Genomic DNA, 11249 nt, shown 5'->3' on the forward strand with positions numbered 1-11249 from the left:
TCTCTTTCATTCAGCACCATGAGGCAGGGGGGAGACGAGGAGATGAGTGTGGAGTCCAGTGTCCTACGCTCCACTTCTGGGTCTCTGATGTAATGGAGTTAGTGCGGGTATCCCTCTCTCACCCATCTTCCTCTGCAAATATATTCCAGACCAGTGAACCACTGAATGCTCAGCTCCAGTAGCTGCAGCTGCAGAAGGGGCACTCTCCATAGATGAGCTATACTATCCGTGTGCTATAGTGGTCTCTATGGATATTATTTGAGCTGAAAGTACATTCAGAGTGCAAGCTTAGCGCTGAGCTCCTTTCTATCTGCATTTCACTCTGTATATTTATAAACTCAGTCACGGTTTTCTTTGAGATTTACTGGTACAGGGTGTGTAGCATTATGCATGTATATACATATACAGCATTACCAGCTCTTCTCAATATGATTATGTACATACCCACCTATCAAGCCAGTGCATGCACATGTGGGATGATTGTGATGGTGTTTGGCTAGATACCACGAGCATGTTATGTCATGGTGCAGTTGCTCCTCACCTTTTTGCCGCGAGCCCCTTTAAAATGAAGCCGCTGTTTGTGATTGAAGATTGTGGTCTGAGTCTTGACAGGTGATAGGAAATGTTTCCTCTCTGACATTTTGATTTTAAGGATGTTTATAGACTGCAGAGGGAAGATTAACCTAAAAAAAAAAAAGTCAGAAACTACAACTTTCATTTTGTCTTCATTTTGGCGACCCCTGTGGAAAAAAGCGGTAGTGAAACAAAGTTAGCTTTGTTTTAGTACTGCTCACCTAGGTTACATGTAAGCCTACAATGAACAAATCTGGTTGCTCAGTAATAGCAATTTTGTCGAGAAAGCTTAAGATAAACATGAACAACAACAGATTCATCTTGGGGCCCTGTTCTGAGGCGCCCATCCCCAGGTAAAGGTGAATCTAACAGGTTGATAAAGGCCCGGACACACCAGCAGTGGATTTTCAGGCTGAAATCAAATAATGAACTTTTTCTTTTTGCACCTTAAACGAAGTAAATCTGTGCAGAGCTTTCGTGCAGTTTTAGTTTGGTGAACTTCGACATGTGAATTTGTGTCACTGACCGGCTGCGAACCATCTCGGCTGACCTTTGAGGGAACGGAACACCTGAAGACCATTTTTATAAGAGCCACCTCTGCTGGAGCACGAACAGCCTCTAAAAAAGCTGCAGCACAGTTTGCGGTCAGTTGTGCAACAGGAATCGACAGCATGAATACATCTCTTCAAGTTAACTTTGTTGGCTTATTGTCCTGTTTGTGGCCAAAGCTTCCAGCGCCAACTTTTCCACCAGGATTTGTTTCCTGTGTCACTTTCAGGTTTGACAAGTCGCAAAGACACACAAAAAATGGATTATAATGTTTTTTTTCAGAGTTTTACTTCTTTAAGACATTTATTCAAAAATCCCGTTTTAATTGAACTGTTCACAACAAACTGTGACAAGGCGTCTATGTGGAAACTATTGTGCCAGACTAATGCGAGTCTGTGTTATTGAGATTTTGAGCTCCTCAAATCTCAAAGACAGATCTCTCCAACCCTGAGCAGATAAACTATTTGCATGGCCAGAGAGCATTCAAGGTAAATGAGAATTTCTTTTATAATTTGGGTGAGCTGACCTTTTTAAAAAGAGTATTTGCATCTCTCTAAATGCTCTATTCCTGCACTCCATGTATCTGGGCTTGGTGCTCCGCTCTGTCTGACCCCCACCACCGCACCACCCTCCAAACCCTCACACTCACCAGTGACAGGAAGTGGCCCTGCAGCCTTGAGGCCTTTAGATCCTGATGCGAGGTGACTCTTTACCTTTCTCATTTCACAGCTTCACTATTCATTACTGAGCGTCATAAGTGGACATCGCCCAGGGGGTGACGTCAGCGTTAGCTCCCCCCCCCCCCCACCCCACCCCCTGTCTCTCACCAGCCGGGCCCACTGTGTCACTGCCCGACTGTTTTTTTCCACTGAAGTTGTTGTAACTCGAGCCTACAAATTATCAGCATGTGCAGAGTGCCGAGCGCAGCACAGAGGCAGAAAATACAAATCACAAAGTGCAAGTGCAGCACTATTCTCTTGTGCTACCCTGCATCGTTCCCTGCTCCAGATTCTCTGCTGCTTACAGACGTTTAAATGAAACTGATCCAGGGCCGCGGCCGCCATCGAGTGTCCCCATGCAGGAAAAAAACCAGGAAGGGGGAAAACGCAGGAAGGCGAGGAGAGGTGAAGTTGCTTTGCTCTTGGAGAATCAATGCAACCAGTCAGTTTCAGGGCTACTGCCGTCAAGCCACCCGCCCTTGCGTGTAAGTGCTGCTCCTCTCAGTGGGTAGCGCGAGCAGGCCTGGTGTGTTGATTACAAGCATAATCCATTAATCATCACTGAGCGCATGGAGGACTTTGATGCGAGAGGCAAGAGCAGACATTGAATTCCAATCATGTGATGCACGCTGGCTGCAGGTACGCTTAGAGAGCCTGCAGACCAATCTGCCCAGTGCATTTCCCGCCTCCACCCTCTTTCCTGCAGATAAGAAAACTTCATTAAAACATCCAACCATATTCTCCATACTAATTACAGCATTACATGGAGAGGAGCGGAGGATGGTGCATGGGAGTGGTGGTGGTGGTGGTAGAGGTGGGGGCTGACACATTGGTCCGTCTCATCCTCCCCTCGCCGTCCATTTGGGAAGTGGTTGTTTTTGAATTTCATATTTGAATTTAACAAGCATGGAAATCTGAACAGGCTAATAAGATTCTGTACCACAGTGCCGGACTATGTAATTAAAATTGGATCCAATTGATTTTCTCCCTGCTTTGCATATGGGCTCCATCCCAAAAGAAAAGGGACTCTGCATACTGCAATAAGATGACTGCTCCAAGTCTCTCCATGTTGGTTCTGGGCGGATTAATGATAATTCATTATTGATTAATTGCTAATTAATTTAAAAGACTTTTAAATACTTGTATTAATTTTACATACAGTTTGGTTTGCCCTGGGACTTTCAGGATTTCTTTTCGCGCTGCTTCAGGCCTGTGTGATTCTGTTATTAGAGGTGGTGGCAGCGTCGACATCCTCCTGCTTTGCTCCTGTCTCTGGGGCTTCAACTGTCTTGTCAGCAGCAGTTATGGGTGATTGTGCTGCATCAAGGACTGTGTGCCCACTGAAGCTCATTATCTACTATCGGAATGCATCTAACTGGGGTTGGAAGATTGTTGGGTTGTGGAATGCATCTGCAAAACCGGACACAAAGAAATGCAGGAGGTGATGAGTGTTTGGTGAGGACTCTGAACAGGATTTGTTTGAAGAAATAGTTGTAAAATACACTTTTTTGCTTCCATGAGGAGACGTAGGAGATAAATACTCTCATTTCTGTAGGCCAGTGCTGAATATGAAGCTTCAGGAGACAGTTAGCTTAGCTTAGCACAAAGACTGGAAGCAGGGTCAAACTGCTAGCCTGGCTCTGTCTGAAGGTGAAAATTATATTTGTGTTAAATTACTAATCAACCATATCTATATGTCTGTCTGCCTGTCTACAGATATAGGTAGAGATAGATATAGATACATATCGTTTAATTCACTTAAATGGCAAGTTGTGGTCTTAGGGGGAGTTATTTGACTATTTCTTTGCTGGGTGCAGTGACTTCCTGAGTTTGGTTGTTACTGTCACTGCCAGGCAACCAACCAAAACTCCAAATTTGACTTTTTATACTTCGGCTTTGTATGAATCAAACAAACGAGAATACAGTTATTTTGACTGTAACAAATGGCACGAGATTCAATGAAATGTACTATTTTCTCTGAATGTGTTAGCGATCTGAAACCCTCACAAGGCCTTGTTCTGTACTGTATGAGGGCCTGCACTGTCTACATTTACACCCCTGGAATAAGCTTATTTTCTAATGTGTCAGGCTATTCTTTTCAGGGCCTTTTGACAATGAACTGGCACACTCAGCCTTCCACATGCAGGTTCCAACGTAGCTTTATCCGCCACATTTCTAACACTTTGCACTAACCTGGCTCTGTCTACCTCTATGTGATACTGGGGATGCAGAACATGTCTCCACATGCATAACTTATATGAAAATTTTGCCACTTTTGCATTCTTGTTTGAGTGTTTGCACGTGGTTACAGTTTCTCAGAGTAAGCCTGTGTGTGCGTACTGTGCACATTTTAATGATACAATATCATGATTGTTGCTGCAACTGAAAGTCTGGCATGAGAAGAGGTGTTAGTCAATCTAACTCCATCTTTTGTAAAGGCTTCATTCTCTCTCTCTCTCTCAGTGTGTGTGTGTGTGTGTGTGTGTGTGTGTGTGTGTTATTTGTGGCATGTGGCCAGAATAAATGTCAGTGACTCAGTGATCATCTTCCTGCTGCCTCTTATTATTTCTCTGCCTTGAATTAGCAGCATGTGGCCAACAGGGCATCCTCAGCTTTTAGAGGTAAAATGCTGGGTGATACCTCAATTCCAAGCTGTTTCTTCCTCACCCCTCCCTCCCTCCTCTTGTGAGCAGTTGTCATGGTGGGCTGTGGGGCCTGGATGATATTCATGCTTTGTGGTGCAGGTTTCTTCTCTCAGCCGATGGTGACGTAGTTGCGCGCCTAACCGAGCCTGTGTGACTTTTTAAAAAATGGGAGGCGGAGGGCTGTAGGGCGCAACCATTTCCCACCTCCACCGGCGTGAGAGTATGCCTACAACTAATAATAATTCTCTGAGGGTGACAGCTCATCTCCAGCGATCGTTGTAAGCTGCAGAAACTGACGCGCAGTCAGCGCAGAGGAGACGAGTCTTGGTCATTCCGATGGTGCGCAAAGTCCAGCTGACAGCCTCGGCAACTTAAAAACCGGTACGCACAGCTGAGCGCGTTTCTAACGTACGGCGGTGTTTCACATTGATTGCGGGGGCATTTGTGCGGAGAGAGGACAGCCGGGAAAGAGCAGCTCCGCGGCAGCCAACCTCCGAGAACGACATCATAGATTTCCTGCGCTATCGCAGCGGACAGAGGGGGAGGAGGAGAGCGCTGATTCACGGCTTGCAGAAGGAGGGAGAGCCGCGCGGACGGGCTCAGAAGATCCATCTCTTATCTTAAAATACCGACCCCCCCTCCCCAACCACCACCACCACCACCTCCTCCTCCTCCCTCGTCATTGACAGCTTTGCGACCCGGTCAATCCGTCAGACAGGGAGGATCTGGGGAGGAGGGCGCCAAGGCAGGAGAGGACGAAAGGCGATCACCTCTGGCCGGCTTGATCCAATCGCCAATACCGAGCAGGCTGGGGACCTGCCTCTCCGTACATGAGGACGACACAGTGGCTTCGCCGGGGGATTCTGGTTCGAGGAGCACGTTTGACCAAAGAGGTCCAAACGGCGCGAGTGTTCTGAGACTGTTGGCAGGCTGATCTGAACAATAATAAAAGGGGGGCGGACAGGAGCTATTTCGCAGCCTCTACAGAAACTCCAGAATACAAATCCAGGTAGGTGAAAATGAGCAACGCATGATGCAAACTCACTGATATGAAATAACCAGCGTGTTAATGAGTGATGCAACCCGGCACGCCATCAGTGATGAAGAGCAGGCTTTCTAGTGAATGTGTGACAGATGATAGGAACCAGATCCGGATCCATGTAGCTGCGAATCCGGAATGAATGTAGTCTGCCTCCCCGGAGCGCTTCATTCTGCTCAGGTTTGAACCTCATCACTGTGCAGGTCTGATCCATCGCAGCGGGCTGAGATGGATTCGTGATCCCGTCTAATGGGTGTGCCATTAAAATAATTGGCGTCCGTCAACGCGAGTATCGGATGCAGCCCGCCGAGCTGCTGATTGGCTGAACACCTGAGTCTCTGGCTCCTGCTGATGCGTCCCTGCTTCTCCTGCACCTCCCGCCGCAGTTTGGACTTGATTTTGGAGTGTTTCCTCAGCTCAATGAGGGCGGTTAGTGTTCGAACATGGGCTCGTATGTTCTCTGTGCGTCTTTACACGTAGGCCTGTGCGCACCCGTCCAGCCAACGTGCGGGCCTGCGGGCGCTCCAGCAGGGATTCCCCCCTCAGGTAGCACTGACATCGGCATAGCGAGCAGCGAAATGATGATTAATCAGCAACAGCTGAGGCTCTCCGTGTGTCTGCTGAGTCCATGTTTACGTGCATCTCAAATAGCCTCCTTAAACCAGACCCCCTTCCCAAAATAGGGAAGCGATGTGTGAGCGGAGCAGCCGCTCTCACCTCTCGGCCATAATGCTGCCTGCATCAGAGGACAGGAGGGTGGACGCGGCGACCGCCTGAAGACGCTGGAGTCAAACATTAATGTGCGCTTTTCTCTCTACAGTCATCCAGAGTCAGACCGATCAGAGCGGCAGCTGTCTGACACTTCATTAGATTATTATTGATTATTATTGATTTACCAGTTTTAGTCATTAAATGTCAGAAAAAAAATTCCCAAAGTCAGGATTGACAGTCCGCACATGATGTTCATTTAGTTGAATATCAGAAGAAAACCAGGAAATGTCAACATGTTCAAGGTGGAAACAGAATTTTTGTCATCTCCACTTTTAAAAATGAGCGTTTAATCAGTTATCAGTATAGTTGCAGATTAATATTCTGTCGATAAATCATCTTAGTATTTCAGCTCTGGGACTGATATCTCTTTCCATTCATGAGAAGTTTAGGCCTTTACGTCTAGCGAACTTGCAGCACTTATTTTTCTCAACACATTTTTTTTCACTCAGTTATTCATCTGATTTGGACTCGTGTTACTTTGCATAATTCTTAATTTTGCACTATTATTGACAGTGATTCCCTTTCATTGAGGTGAGCTCCTAAAACTAAAGGAGTCTGACCAGTTTGGGCTTAAATCAGAATATTCCTTTGAACTGATAATGGTCTATCTTCTGTTTCAGGCATTTCCCATCTTGACTGGAATGACAATTAATGGAAGACATTATTATTTTGTTTTTAACTTTGCATATTTTACTTTGAAATTAGTTACAAACTACTTGGAGGTTCAGTATAAGAATATTTGCACAGGTATCAGTGCATGCCACTTTCTTATTGCTTCACTTTATTAGCTGGGAGATACAGTATATTAATAAATTGCATTATCGATATTAACATATGATGCAATTTTGGGAGTTTTACTCTCATTTTAATGTTTTACATGGTCTTTTTCTTAACTCTAACTATATAATAATGATAACAATAATACAACATGATATCCTCAAAAGTCATAGATACTTTGAGATAAAGTCAAAGATTTAATATCAGTGAGTTCTACTTCCTTATATTTTCCAAAATAAAAGTGGTTAAAAGTTATGTAAATAGAGTTTGAGTGTGTTCAGCCTCCTCAGCTATTTGTGGTTGAAGAGGTCAGTGTTGGATGTAATTGGAATATGTCAGAGCTGAACTCCACCCTTCATTTAGGAATGTCGGTTGAAATATGGCTCTCAAGTTCTTGAAGTTTTTGTGAGCAACTTTGTGGTTTTCAGTTGATTTGAATGCTTTTTGGTGAACGGTCTTGATTACAGCTGAAAATTATAACTCCAGTAACAGTCCGCCCCTGCATTCGCAATGCAAAACACAATAACTAAAACAATAATTAGTATGCAAATTGTTTTGTGTAGCTTCTAATTTCGGGGTCATGGCTCTAATGTTGGTACACATGGAGAAACGGGGCGGTTCGCTCTCCATCACCTGACAGCGCCTGATGCAATTTGTGTCGAGATGGAAAATCAATTATGAGGTCATACACCTGAACAGTCCGTCTGAGTGCTTAAATGTAATTGTTTTCATGAGCTTTACATTAATGCTCCAGACTATGTGGTTGTGTCTCTTAAATGGTTTCTCAGTCAATCAACCAACCAGTCCATCAATCAACCAGTCAATCAATCAATCACTCCATCCCCATTGGCTATTTTACCAGCATTTTTTGTTGTATTAAGATTTTGTTAAAGGGCCACTCATGATGTTTAGTGTACTGCCGTGAAAATAGTGGCGTGATATCTTCTGTGTCGCCGGAGTCACAAATCGAGAGAACATAACCCTGATGACATCACTATGATGTCATCAGGGTCTCTTATTTCAGATTGAGTTTGTAGCATAAAGCCTCTGTTAGGAACTGAGGATGTGTATCCCGGGCATTTACCAATAAGAGAGGGCCTGATGCACCATGTTATCAGTTGCCTTATGGGAATTTTAGGTTCCAGCATTTTCTTAGCTGTTCCCAACTTTATGGACCTAGAAATTGAATTTGTACATATACTATTCAACACCAGTGATGAGGAGTTGGGGAATGTAATTGCTGCATGGATTATGTTTACAGGCAATGTTTTGTCAAGGAAGTGCAACATTTTTGTCCAATTCCTGTGTCCTTTGTTTAGGTTTAGGCAGCAAAAGGTGAAGGACAAATCGTAGTCCAGTTAAATGTCAGTACAGTAAATACATCGTGTGTCTTGTTTCAAGCCACTGCAGACTTGAAACTCTGTTCTAAACCAAAAATAAGCTATGAGTGCCTGACGTAAAGGTAAATAAAGCTTTAGTTGCTATGAACAGAAGTTGTATTGAAAAAAAGAAATACATTGTCAGAATATTTTCCTGCTACTTAACATTTCCTCATTATGTTGATAAAAAGATGGCATGACGTCTCTTTAAAAACGTGCCGCTGAAAATTAGTGGTACTGGCAGTAAAACTGGGGTCTCGCTGAGGTGAAATTTCAATTGAGGAATCGCATATTTTTAAAAATGATTAAAACCACTAAGAATAATGCAAATGTGTCTTTCAGGAGACCCAGAAATCAGCACAACTAGTTTAAAATTACAAAATAATCTCTCTCAGCATGATTTTATTCCGCTTGTGAAATTTATATGTCTAATGGGACGAGGCAGGAGGTACTTAGGAGGCAATTGACTCCGTCTGTCCAGCTTTACTGTACGGCCCTATATCTTTAAAATTCTCTGTGTCACTCTGGCAGTTTGCTCTTGGATTTATGGGTATTTGGCTTGTTTGCCATTTTGTCGTACGTCTGTTTATCCAGCGTAGGCTGACTGAGCTCATTTACTCTTTTTCATCACTGTCCTCCTTCCATGCTCTGATAACACACATTCACACATTGAGACACAAGAGTCTCCAACTGTCTGCATTAAAGCTGCAGGAAATTACAGTGAAGTGTTCGAAGGATAGGACATTTCAGCTCATTTAAAACTGCTGTAACCAATATTTCATTATTAACCGTGGATCACATTACTACCTGTATGTGAAATAGGTTTGCGGGGATGAAACCAACCCCCCTCAGTTCTACAAAGCTTTGCTGAGAGTCTTCTGGCTGTTCTTGACCGTTTTGGTCCACTTGTTCACTTGTTTTCAGTGGTAGCAGCTGTCTAGAATTAGCTGTGCACCACTTTCCCAGTATCAAACAGTAGGGGGACAAAGTTGATGACCTGATAAGCATTATGTAGCATTTAGCAGCTAAAGAACCAGATACTTCCCTCAGGAGGTGGAGACCAAAAACAGAGCTAAAAGAGGAGTGAATATTGGCTTTACGATCAGGTGGACAGACACACAACTCTAAATTAATGCTGATGTTGCTGCATGATAAAGTGATAGTACATCAGTGTTGTGTTTTCATTTTATTTCCACCTCACCGGCTGGCCAATAAAAACAGTAATTGCATTAAAAATGTAGAAATCCTGAATCATGTTGCTTTTTAAATGATCAGTCACAAAACAGTGAAAATGATGTTACAAATGTCATTTTAGCTAGTATAAAACACGTGAGTTGATTTTGACTCAACACTTTTTGATTAAGGAGACTCTTCCTCTCGTATATCACCTAACAATTAAATGACGAGTCATTTAATCGCTCCCGTCCCAAGGTTGTAACATACCGAGAGGCTCTCCAGCCTCTAAATTCTGGATACTTCCTCTGTTTCTGCCTCATTGCAGTTTCTGCCCGTCCACCCCGGCAAGCCACAATGCAATAAAGAAGACAGGGAGAAGGTAGCAGGTCAGCAGTGCTGCTCTGATTCTAAAACAGGAAGAAGCGCTTCCCTTAGCCTCCCCTAGTCTCTTCAAAAACGTGTCCCTGCTGTCAGTTTTCCGAATAAAACTCATTTACTGTACGTTGATAGAGGTTTATGGCCGCAATTTGAGCACTGCACACATTTTTATCATTCCTAAAAGTTTGCTCTTGCAGGTGAGAGTCTGTGCTAAACTTTAAGGCTGATACAAAAGTCAAAAAAGCAGCTGCAAAATCCATAGTTTTCAGACTCAACTTTTCTCTCATTTGGTTGCAACTTTATCACTCAATTATATTCCTGTTGTTTTTGTTTGTGCTCAGCGCTGCCGGTTCTCACAGGGATTGTATAGCTGGCTCCCGTCCATTTAAATGGCTCTGCTGATTCAGTTAAATTTAAGTTCCTTGTCTCCTGCTTCTGCTGTCGTTTGCTGTCATCTCCTTCTCTATCTCCCACATCAGTGCGCCGCTCTGCAATCAACATCTTTTTTTAACATCTGAGGAATTTCATTTCAAACTGAGATAATCTTCATTTTGAAGCTTTATCACCTCTAAGAAAAGCACTTCCTGAACGACATATCTTTCTGAATGTCATTGAGGTTATGATCCCTCAGAAGACATCATAATAAAACTGCCAGTGATGCAATTATGTGTACCTATGAACCATAAAATTAGAAATATAAGGAATCACTTATTCCAGAATAGATTAATTGGTTTTGCTAATGCCTGAATTTGCACACAAGACGTTGATAGACTTTGCCAGTTTTTTTTTTTTTTTTGCAGACATTAGGTGTGTGTTGACAGCGCTCAGACAATATTTGGCGTTTAAATTGGCATGAGTGCTTCAAATATGCCAGCTCTTGTTTGACTATCCACACCTCCATTGAAAATCTTGTCAGCCATCCAAACTGGCCAGTGGTCTGTCTGGATGATAGATATCGTTTCCAAAAATATCACCTGAGAGTTCAAGTAGTTGGAGTTATTTTAAGCCTTCAGATCCAGTGTGCTGCATAAGAGTTAAATCAAATAAGAAATCTGCATTACACTGCATAACATATGGCATTTAATGGATGCTTTTATCCAAAGTGCCTTAAAGTGCCATGAGAGCGTAACATACACAATTTAGTGCAGGTGGCCCCAGAGGTAATCAACCGTTTAACCACACATCAGAACATAAGAATGCACTTTTAGGTACAACATGTAAAAAGACTTGAATTACACTTCAA

The sequence above is a fragment of the Chelmon rostratus genome, chromosome 15, assembly GCF_017976325.1.
Source record: "Chelmon rostratus isolate fCheRos1 chromosome 15, fCheRos1.pri, whole genome shotgun sequence".
Lineage (NCBI taxonomy): Eukaryota > Metazoa > Chordata > Actinopteri > Chaetodontiformes > Chaetodontidae > Chelmon > Chelmon rostratus.